Here is a 9,685-nt window from a genome sequence, read left to right as displayed (position 1 = left end):
CGACTTAGACAAAATTATTTTATGCACTCCTTTTTAGTTATCCCCACCTGCCCAACTCCCTTATTAGGCGAAGCATTTTAACTAAATTATCTGCTTCCCTGACTTTTCCTAGGCTACAGCCATACCTCATTGCCACTGTTTCCCCCAGTTCAAAGTTTCCTTCACATCCTTCCCTTGTATCTCCCCACCTTAATCCACAAGTATAGGACACCTCTACTCCCTCCTTGGTGACTGATCATGCACCCCTTATCATCCCATTAAAACCTAATCATCCTTACCCCGCTCAATGCCAATATCCCATCCCACAGCACGCTTTAGAAAGGTTAAAGCCTATTATCACCCACCTGTTAAAACGTGGCCTCTTAAAGCCTATACATTTTCCTTACAATTCCCCCATTTTACCTGTCCAAAAACCGGACAAGTCTTACAAGTTAGTTCAGGATCTGTGCCTTATCAATCAAATTATTTTACTTATCCACCCCATGGTGCCAAACCCATATACTCTCCTATCCTCAGTACCTCCCTCCACAACCCCTCCACAACCCATTATTCTGTTTTGGATCTCAAACATTCTTTCTTTACTATTCCTTTGCACCCTTCATCCAAGCTTCTCTTCGCTTTCACTTAGGCTGACGCTGACACCCGTCAGTCTCAGCAATTTACCCGGACTGTACTGCCGCAAGGCTTAACAGACAGCCCCTATTACTTCAGTCAAGACCTTTCTTATAATTTACTTTCTTTCCATCCATCTGCTTCTCACCTTATTACATTTTTTGACGACCTTCTACGTTATAGCCCCTCCTACAAATCTTCCCAAAAGGACACCCTCCTGCTCCTCCAACATCTATTCTCAAAAGAATATCTTGTATCCCCCTCCAAACCTCAAATTGCTTCTTCATCCATTACCTACCTTGGCATAATTCTTCGTGAAAACACGTGTGCTCTCCCTGCCGATTGTGTCCAACTGATCTCTCAAACCCCAACCCCTTCTATAAAACAACAACTCCTTTCCTTCCTGGGCATGGTTGAACACTTTTGCCTTTGGATACCTGGTTTTGCCATCCTAACAAAACCATTATATAAACTCACAAAAGGAAACCTAGCTGACCCCATAGATCCTAAATCCTTTCCCCACTCCTCTTTCCATTCCTTGAAGACAGCTTTAGAGACTGCCCCCCACCCTAGCTCTCCCTGACTCATCCCAACCTTTTTTTTTCATTACACACAGCCAGAGTGCAGGGTTGTGCAGTCAGAATTCTTACACAAGGACCAGGACCGTGCCCTGTAGACTTTTTGTCCAAACAACTTGACCTTACTCTTTTAGCCTAGCCCTCACATCTCCATGTGGCAGCTGCTTCGGCCCTCATACTTTTAGAGACCCTCAAAATCACAAACTATGCTCAACTCACTCTCTACAGTTCTCATAACTTCCAAAATCTATTTTCTCCCTCACACCTGACACATATACTTTCTGCTCCCTGGCTCCTTCAGCTGTACTCACTCTTTGTTGAGTCTCTCACAATTACCATTGTTCCTGGCCCAGATTTCAATCCAGCCTCCAGCATTATTCCGGATACCACACCTGACCCCCATGATTGTATCTCTCTGATCCACCTGACAATCACTCCATTTCCCCATATTTCCTTCTTTCCTCTTCCTCACCCTGATCATACTTGGTTTACCGATGGCAGCTCCACCAGGCCTAATCGCCACTCACCAGCAAAGGCAGGCTATGCTATAGTATCTTCCACATCTATCATTGAGGCTACTGCTCTGCCCCTTCCACTACCTCTCAGCAAGCCAAACTCATTGCCTTAACTCAGGCCCCAACTCTTGCAAAGGGACTATGCATCAATATTTATACTGAATCTAAATATGTCTTCCATATCCTGCACCACCATGCTGTTATATGGGCTGAAAGAGGTTTCCTCATTATGCAAGGGTCTTCCATCATTAATGCCTCTTTAATAAAAACTCTTCTCAAGGCCACTTTACTTCCAAAGGAAGCTGGAGTCATTCACTGCAAGGGCCATCAAAATGCATCAGATCCCATCATTCAGGGCAATGCTTATGCTGATAAGGTAGCTAAAAAAGCAGCTAGCTTCCAACTTCTATCCCTCATGGCAGTTTTTCTCCTTCCCATCTGGTTACTCCCACCTACTCCCCCACTGAACCTTCCAGCTATGAATCTCTTCCCACACAAGGCAAATGGTTCTTGGACCAAGGAAAATATCTCCTTCCAGCCTCACAGGCCCATTCTATTCCATCGTCATTTCATAACCTCTTCCATGTAGGTTACAAGCCGCTAGCCCACCTCTTAGAACCTCTCATTTCCTTTCCATTGTGGAAATCTATTCTCAAGGAAATCACTTCTCAGTTGTTCCATCTGCTATTCTACCACTCCTCAGGGATTGTTCAGGCCCCCTCCCTTCCCTACACATCAAGCTCGGGGATTTGCCACCACCCAGGACTGGCAAATTGACTTTACTCACATGCCCCGAGTCAGGAAACTAAAATACCTCTTGTTCTGGGTAGACACTTGCACTGGATGGGTCTGAAAAGGCCCACAGTGGTCATTTCTTCCCTTCTGTAAGACATAATTGTTGGGAGCAGGCCCCCCAAAATCTGGCCATAAACTGGCCCCAAAATTGGCCATAAATAAAATCTCTGCAGCACTATGACACATCCATAATGGCCCTAATGCCCAAGCTGGAAGGTTGTAGGTTTACAGGAATGAGGGCAAGGAACACCTGGCCCGCCCAGGCAGAAAACCGCTTAAAGGCATTCTTAAGTCACAAACAAAAGCATGAGCAACCTGTGTCTTAAGGGCATGTTCCTGCTGCAATTAATTTGGCCCATCCCTTTGTTTCCCATAAGGGATACTTTTAGTTAATTTAAAACTATAGAAAATGCTAATGACTTGTTTGCTGTTAATCAATATGTAGGTAAATCTCTGTTCAGGGCTCTCAGCTCTGAAGGCTGTGAGACCCCTGATTCCCCACTTCACACCTCTATATTTCTGTGTGTGTGTCTTTTTTTTTTTTTTTTTTTTGAGATGGAGTCTCCCTCTGTCACCCAGGCTGGAGTGTGGTGGCACGATCTCGGCTCACTGCAAGCTCCACCTCCTGGGTTCACGCCATTCTCCTGCCTCAGCCTCCTGACTAGCTGGGACTACAGGCACCCACCACTACGCCTGGCTAATTTTTTGTAGTTTTAGTAGAGATGGGGTTTCACCGTGTTAGCCAGGATGGTCTCGATCTCCTCACCTCATAATCTGCCCGTCTCGGCCTCCCAAAGTGCTGGGATTACAGGTGTGAGCCACCACGGCCGGTCGTGTGTGTGTCTTTAATTCCTCTAGTGCCACTGGCTTAGGGTCTCCCCGACCAAGCTGGTGTCGGCAAGTGGCGTCCATTTGTGGGGGCTCGAATCCAAGGGTCGCCAGAGCGACGGTTGGAATGGAAAACTAGCTGGAGGACACCCAAGTACTCTTAAAGCAATCCCCGCGGTGAGTAAGAAGGGGAGTTTGGAAGCGTTAGGGTAACAATGGGGCAAGTTTGGGGTCTGGTTCGTTCCACCTTGGAACTTTTTCACACTGATGACAAGGAGGACCAAGAGTATAGCGAAGTAACAGAAGAGGTTACAAAGCATGTTTATGTGCCAGCTGAAGCTAAAACGGCAAAGGAAGGAGAGGTTCATCCCTACCGTTCTGCACCCCCTCATTATTGTTTTGAAGAAAATGACCCCCCCGATCTTTCCTTTCCAGAGGACACTGGGCGAAAAGTAGTTGCCCCCGTGACTGAGCAGCACCTTGAGTGACGGCTCTTAGTTCTATTCAGGCAGGAATTCAGCAAGCTAGATGAGAGGGTGATTTAGAGGCTTGGCAGTTCCCTGTTAGGATACACCCCCCAGATCAACAGGGAAATATTACAACTACATTTGAGTCTTTTCCTTTTAAATTACTCAAAGAATTAAAACAAGCAATAAGTCAGTATGGACCAGGTTCTCCTTTTGTAATGGGACTGTTAAAGAATGTTACTGTTCCAGTCGAATGATACCTACTGACTGGGACGCTCTTACTTGAGCTTGTCTAACTCCTGCTTAGTTCTTACAATTTAAAACTTGGTGGGCAGATGAAGCTTCCATTCAAGCTGCTTGCAATGCCCAGGCCCAACCTCAAATTAATATAATGGCAGACTGACTTTTGGGGGTTGGCGGCTGGGCTGGTTTAGATGCACAACTGGTCATACAGGTGATGCCATAGAACAGCTTAAAGGAGTGTGCATTAGAGCTTGGGAAAAAATCACTTCAGGTGGGGAACAATACCCTTCCTTTAGTGCTATAAAACAGGACCCCAGAGAACCATATGTTGATTTTATAGGCCAGTTACAGGAGTCTCTTAAAAAGATGATTACGGATTCTGCTGCTCAGGACACAGTGTTGCAGTTATTAGCTTTCGACAATGCTAATCCCAATTGCCAGGCTGCTCTGTGACCTATCAGAGGGAAAGCACATTTAGTTGATTATATCAAGGTCTGTGATTTCATCGGAAGTATTCTGCATAAAGCTACCTCGTTGGCACAGGCAATGGCAGGACTGAGAGTGGATAAAGGAAATACTCCATTTCCTGGAGCTTGTTTTAACTGTGGGAAGCATGGTCATACTAAAAAAGAATGTAGAAAAAAATCAGTGAGTCAGGCCACCAGATAGAGGAAAAAAGAAAACTGTTGAGCCTGAAATATGTCCAAAATGTAAAAAAGGATAACACTGGGCTAGTCAGTGTCACTCTAAGTTTGATAAGAAGGGAACCCGATTTTGGGAAACGCCATGAGGGACCCGTACCAGGCCCCATTCTAAACTGGGGCATTTCCAGCTCAGGTCATTCCCTCACCCCTGTACAATGTCTGTCCCCCGCCACAGCTGGTAGTGCCGCAGTAGATTTATGCTGCACGAAAGCTGTGAGCCTTCTGCCTGGGGAACCCCCTCAAAAGGTCCCAGCAGGAGTCTGTGAACCTTGCCAGCAGGGACAATAGGATTACTTTTAGGAAGGTCTAGTTTAAGTTTGAAAGGCATACAAATACATACAGGAGTCACTGATTCAGATTATAATGGGGCAACTCAAATTGTTATGTCCACTTCTGTTCCCTGGAAAGCAGAGCCAGGAGAGTGCATAGCACAGCTCCTGATTGTGCTGTATGTGGGAATGGGAAAAAGTGAAATTAAACGAACAGGAGGATTTGGAAGCACAAATAAATAAGGCAAAGCAGCTTATTGGGTAAATCAAATTACTGATAAACGTCCTACCTGTGAAATAACTATTCAAGGAAAGAAATTTAAAGGTTTGGTAGATACAGGAGCAGACATTTCAATCATTTCTCTACAGCACTGGCCATCCACGTGGCCAATTCAACCTGCTCAATTTAACATAGTTGGAGTTGGTAAAGCCGCTGAAGTATATCAAAGTGGTTATATTTTGCATTGTGAGGGGCCCAATGGACAACCTGTGACTAGTCAACCAATTATAACTTCTGTACCTATAAATTTATGGGGAAGAGATTTATTACAACGATGGGGAGCACAAGTTCTAATTCCAGAACCATTATATAGACTATGTGGATGATAAAGTTTGTGCTCCCCCTACTCGAGAAATATTACTCCAATGTCATGATCGCTTGCAAAATTCAATTTTTCACACTGGTTTAATTATAGCTCCTGACAAAATTCAGACTACTTCTCCTTACTCCTACTTGGGAACCTTAGTAAATGACACTACCATTGTGCCACAGAAAGTAACCATATGTAGGGATAAATTAAAAGCATTAAACAATTTTCAAAACTTACTAGGGGATGTTAATTGGATATGACCTGCTCTAGGCATTCCTACCTATGCCATGAGTAATCTGTTTTCTATCCTTAGAGGAAATCCTAGTCTCACTAGCCCTCGGCAATTAACAGAGGCGGAGGCAGAGTTACAACTGATGGAGAAGCAAGTCCATAAAGCTCACATAAATAGAATAGATCCAGAGAAGACTCTTGATTTGCTAATCTTTTCAACTCAGCATTCACCTACTGGTGTTATTGTCCAAGAACAGGACTTAGTAGAGTGGTTTTTTCTTCCACATACTAATTCACGGACTCTTAACTCCTTATTTAGATCAAATCGCTACTATGAGAGGGATTCAGAGAACTCAGACTGTTAAATTACATGGATATGATCCTGGAAAAATTATTGTCCCTCTCATGAAGGCACAAATACAGCAAGCTTTTATAAATAGTCTTACTTGGCAAACCCATTTAGCTGACTTTGTGGGTATTCTCGATAATCACTTTCCTAAAACGAAGCTGTTTCCGTTTTTGAAATTAGCTAATTGGATTCTCCCTAAAATAACTAAATTTAAACCAATTGAAGGTGCTGAGAATGTTTTTACAGATAGTCTAGTAATGGTAAAGCTTCTTATTTTGGCTCAAAAAGTAAAGTTTTTCAGACGCCCTATACTTCAGCTCAAAAAGCAGAGCTTGTAGCTGTAATTGAGGTATTGACTGCTTTTGATATACCTATTAATGTGATTTCTGATTCTTCACACGTGGTTCACTCCACACAGTTAATTGAAAATTCTCAGTTACGATTTCATACAGATGAACAACTGATGACTTTATTTACCCAATTGCAAACATAAGTTAGGAGTAGAATGCACCCTTTTTACATCTCTCACATTAGGGCTCATACACCTCTTCCAGGACCTTTGACTGAAGGGAATCAAATGGCTGATTGCCTAGATGCTACTGCAATATCTAATGCTAGACACTTTCACAATTTAACCCATGTTAATGCTTTTGGTCTCAAATGCAGATACAGCAATACCTGGAAAGAAGCTAAAGCTATTATCCAGTGATGCCCAACTTGCCAAATGGTACATTCCTCATCTTCTACAGGAGGAGTTAATCCTCGAGGACTGGAACCGAACTCTATTTGGCAAATGGATGTCACACATCTTCCCTCGTTTGGGAGACTAGCTTATGTACATGTATGTGTGGACACCTTTTCTCACTTTGTCTGGGCTACATGCCTAACAGGAGAATCTTCTGCGTGTGTTAAACATCATCTTTTGCAGTGTTTTGTGGTGATGGGCATTCCAGCTTCTATTAAAACAGATAATGCCCCAGGCTATACTAGCCAAGCTCTGGCTACATTTTTCTCTATGTGGAATATTAAACACATTACCGGTATCCCATATGATTCTCAGGGACAAGCCATAGTGGAAAGAATGAATCTGTCCCTAAAACAGCAGTTGCAAAAGCAGAAAGGGGGAGATAAAGTATATGGAACCCCATAAATGCAGTTGAACCTAGCATTATTAACTTTAAATTTTTTGAGCCTGCCCAAAGGCCAGATGTTATCAGCAGCTGAACAGCATCTACAGAAACCAGCTGCAAAGACAGAAACAAAACATATGATTTGGTGGAGAGACCCAGTAACAAAAAGTTGGGAAATAGGTAAAATACTAACTTGGGGTAGAGGTTATGCTTGTATTTCTCCAGGCCAAAATCAACAGCCAATTTGGATACCATTAAGACACCTGAAACCTTATAATGAGCCAGATGCCGAGGAGGAGATTCCGGGAGGATCCCGAGGACCCTGTGGTTGCAACCATGTCAAGGCTGACACTGAGGAGGACCCCAACTGTCACAAGCAACACCTGTCAAACACAGCCACCCACCTGGGGACAAATCAAGAAGCTGCCACAGATGGTGGAAGAAAACCTGAGGAAAGTGGGACAACCAGTCACAATGAATAATTTGATGGTAGCTATGATAGCGGTTATCACCACTGCTGTGAGTATTCCTTCAATAAGGGCTGACACAGAGAACAATCATACTTATTGGGCATATTTATCAATCTTGTCTGGCAATAATGCCTGGATGCAATCACTATGACACAGTTACACATGCTTTCTGATCTCAGTACTTACCATAATAAATCTGCTCCTATAATTGAGGCATACCACCCTCAAAAACCTATTTGTAAACAGGATTGGATCCAGTTAGAAAAACGAACATACTTGTTTAGGAAGATTGCTTTGCAGAACAGGCAGAGGTGCTGCACAATGAATCCTACGGAATCATTATTAATTGGTCCCCTAAGGGGATGTTTAGCTTGAATTGCACCTCTCAGTCTGCATGCTATGGCAACACTATGTTCAGATGATATCAACAAAATTGTCAGATGGTAAAAATGATAAGAAGTATGGCAAAAGTTCCTATTATCTGGAACCATGGCGATATAGTGGCACCTCAACCTCAAATGATATGGCCCGCTCTAGGAGCTAAACATAAGGATTTGTGCTATTAAATGCTCTTAATAAGATCAAAATTGGGGAAAGAATAAAAAAGCATTAGAAGGACACTCTGATCGCAGCACTTTGGGAGGCCGAGACGGGCGGATAACGAGGTCAGGAGATCGAGACCATCCTGGCTAACACAGTGAAACCCTGCCTCTACTAAAAAATACAAAAAACTAGCCGGGCGAGGTGGCGGGCGCCTGTAGTTCCATCTACTAGGGAGGCCGAGGCAGGAGAATGGCGTAAACCCGGGAGGTGGAGCTTGCAGTGAGCTGAGATCCGGCCACTGCACTCCAGCCTGGGCGACAGAGCGAGACTCCGTCTCAAAAAAAAAAAAAAAAAAAGAAGGACATTCTGAAAACTTGTCTTTGGATGTAGCAAAATTAAAAGAACATTTAAAGCATCCCAGGCACACCTGACCTTAATGCCAGGAACTGGAGTGCTTGAAGGAGCTGCAGACAAATTAGCAGCTAGTAACCCATTTAAATGGATAAAAACACTTGGAAGCTCTGTGATTTCAATAACAATTGTGCTTTTAATCTGTGTTGTTTGTCTTTGTACAGTCTGCAGATGCGGATCCCGACTCCTGCGAGAAGTAGCTCACCGTGACAAAGCTGCCCTTACATTTATCTCTTTGCAAATCAAAGAAGGGAGACATGACGGGAGCGAGCCCCCCAAAATCTGGCCATAAACTGGCCCCAAAACTGGTCATAAATAAAATCTCTGCAGTGCTATGACACATCCATAATGGCCCTAACGCCCAAGCTGGAAGGTTGTGGGTTTATGGCAATGAGGGCAACGGACACCTGGCCCGCCCAGGGCGGAAAACCGCTTAAAGGCATTCTTAAGCCACAAACAAAAGCATGAGCAACCTGTGTCTTACGGGCATGTTCCTGCTGCAATTAATTCGGCCCATCCCTTTGTTTCCCATAAGGGATACTTTTAGTTAATTTGGTATCTATGGCAACAATGCTAATGACTGGTTTGCTGTTAATAAATATGTGGGTAAATCTCTGTTCAGGGCTCTCAGCTCTGAAGGCTGTGAGACCTCTGATTCCCCACTTCACACCTCTGTATTTCTGTGTGTGTCTTTAATTCCTCTAGCGCCGCTGGGTTAGGGTCTCCCCCACTGAGCTGGTCTCGGCACATAATTCCTCAGTTTGACCTTCCCACCTCTATAGAGTCCAATAACAGACCGACCTTTATTAGTCAAATCTCCCAAGCAGTTTCTCAGACTCTTGGTATTCAGTGGAATCTTCATACCCCTTACCGTCCTCAGTCTTCAGCAAAGGTAGAACAGACTAATGGTCTTTTAAAAACACACCTCACCAAGCTCGACCTCCAACTTA

General features: G+C 43.9%; 1 long non-coding RNA gene across 1 annotated transcript; it reads left to right on the top strand.

The window, feature by feature from the left end:
- Positions 1–5,804: 5,804 nt before the first annotated feature.
- Positions 5,805–9,412, top strand: LOC123574646 (uncharacterized). The gene is made up of 2 exons (XR_010587939.1): positions 5,805–7,830; positions 8,900–9,412. It is a non-coding gene; the product is annotated as an uncharacterized lncRNA (long non-coding RNA).
- The last annotated feature ends 273 nt before the right edge of the window (positions 9,413–9,685 follow it).

This window comes from Macaca fascicularis, chromosome 7, assembly GCF_037993035.2.
Source record: "Macaca fascicularis isolate 582-1 chromosome 7, T2T-MFA8v1.1".
Lineage (NCBI taxonomy): Eukaryota > Metazoa > Chordata > Mammalia > Primates > Cercopithecidae > Macaca > Macaca fascicularis.
The sequence above is the reverse complement of the archived record's forward strand: the minus strand, read 5'-3'. Positions and strand labels throughout refer to the sequence as shown.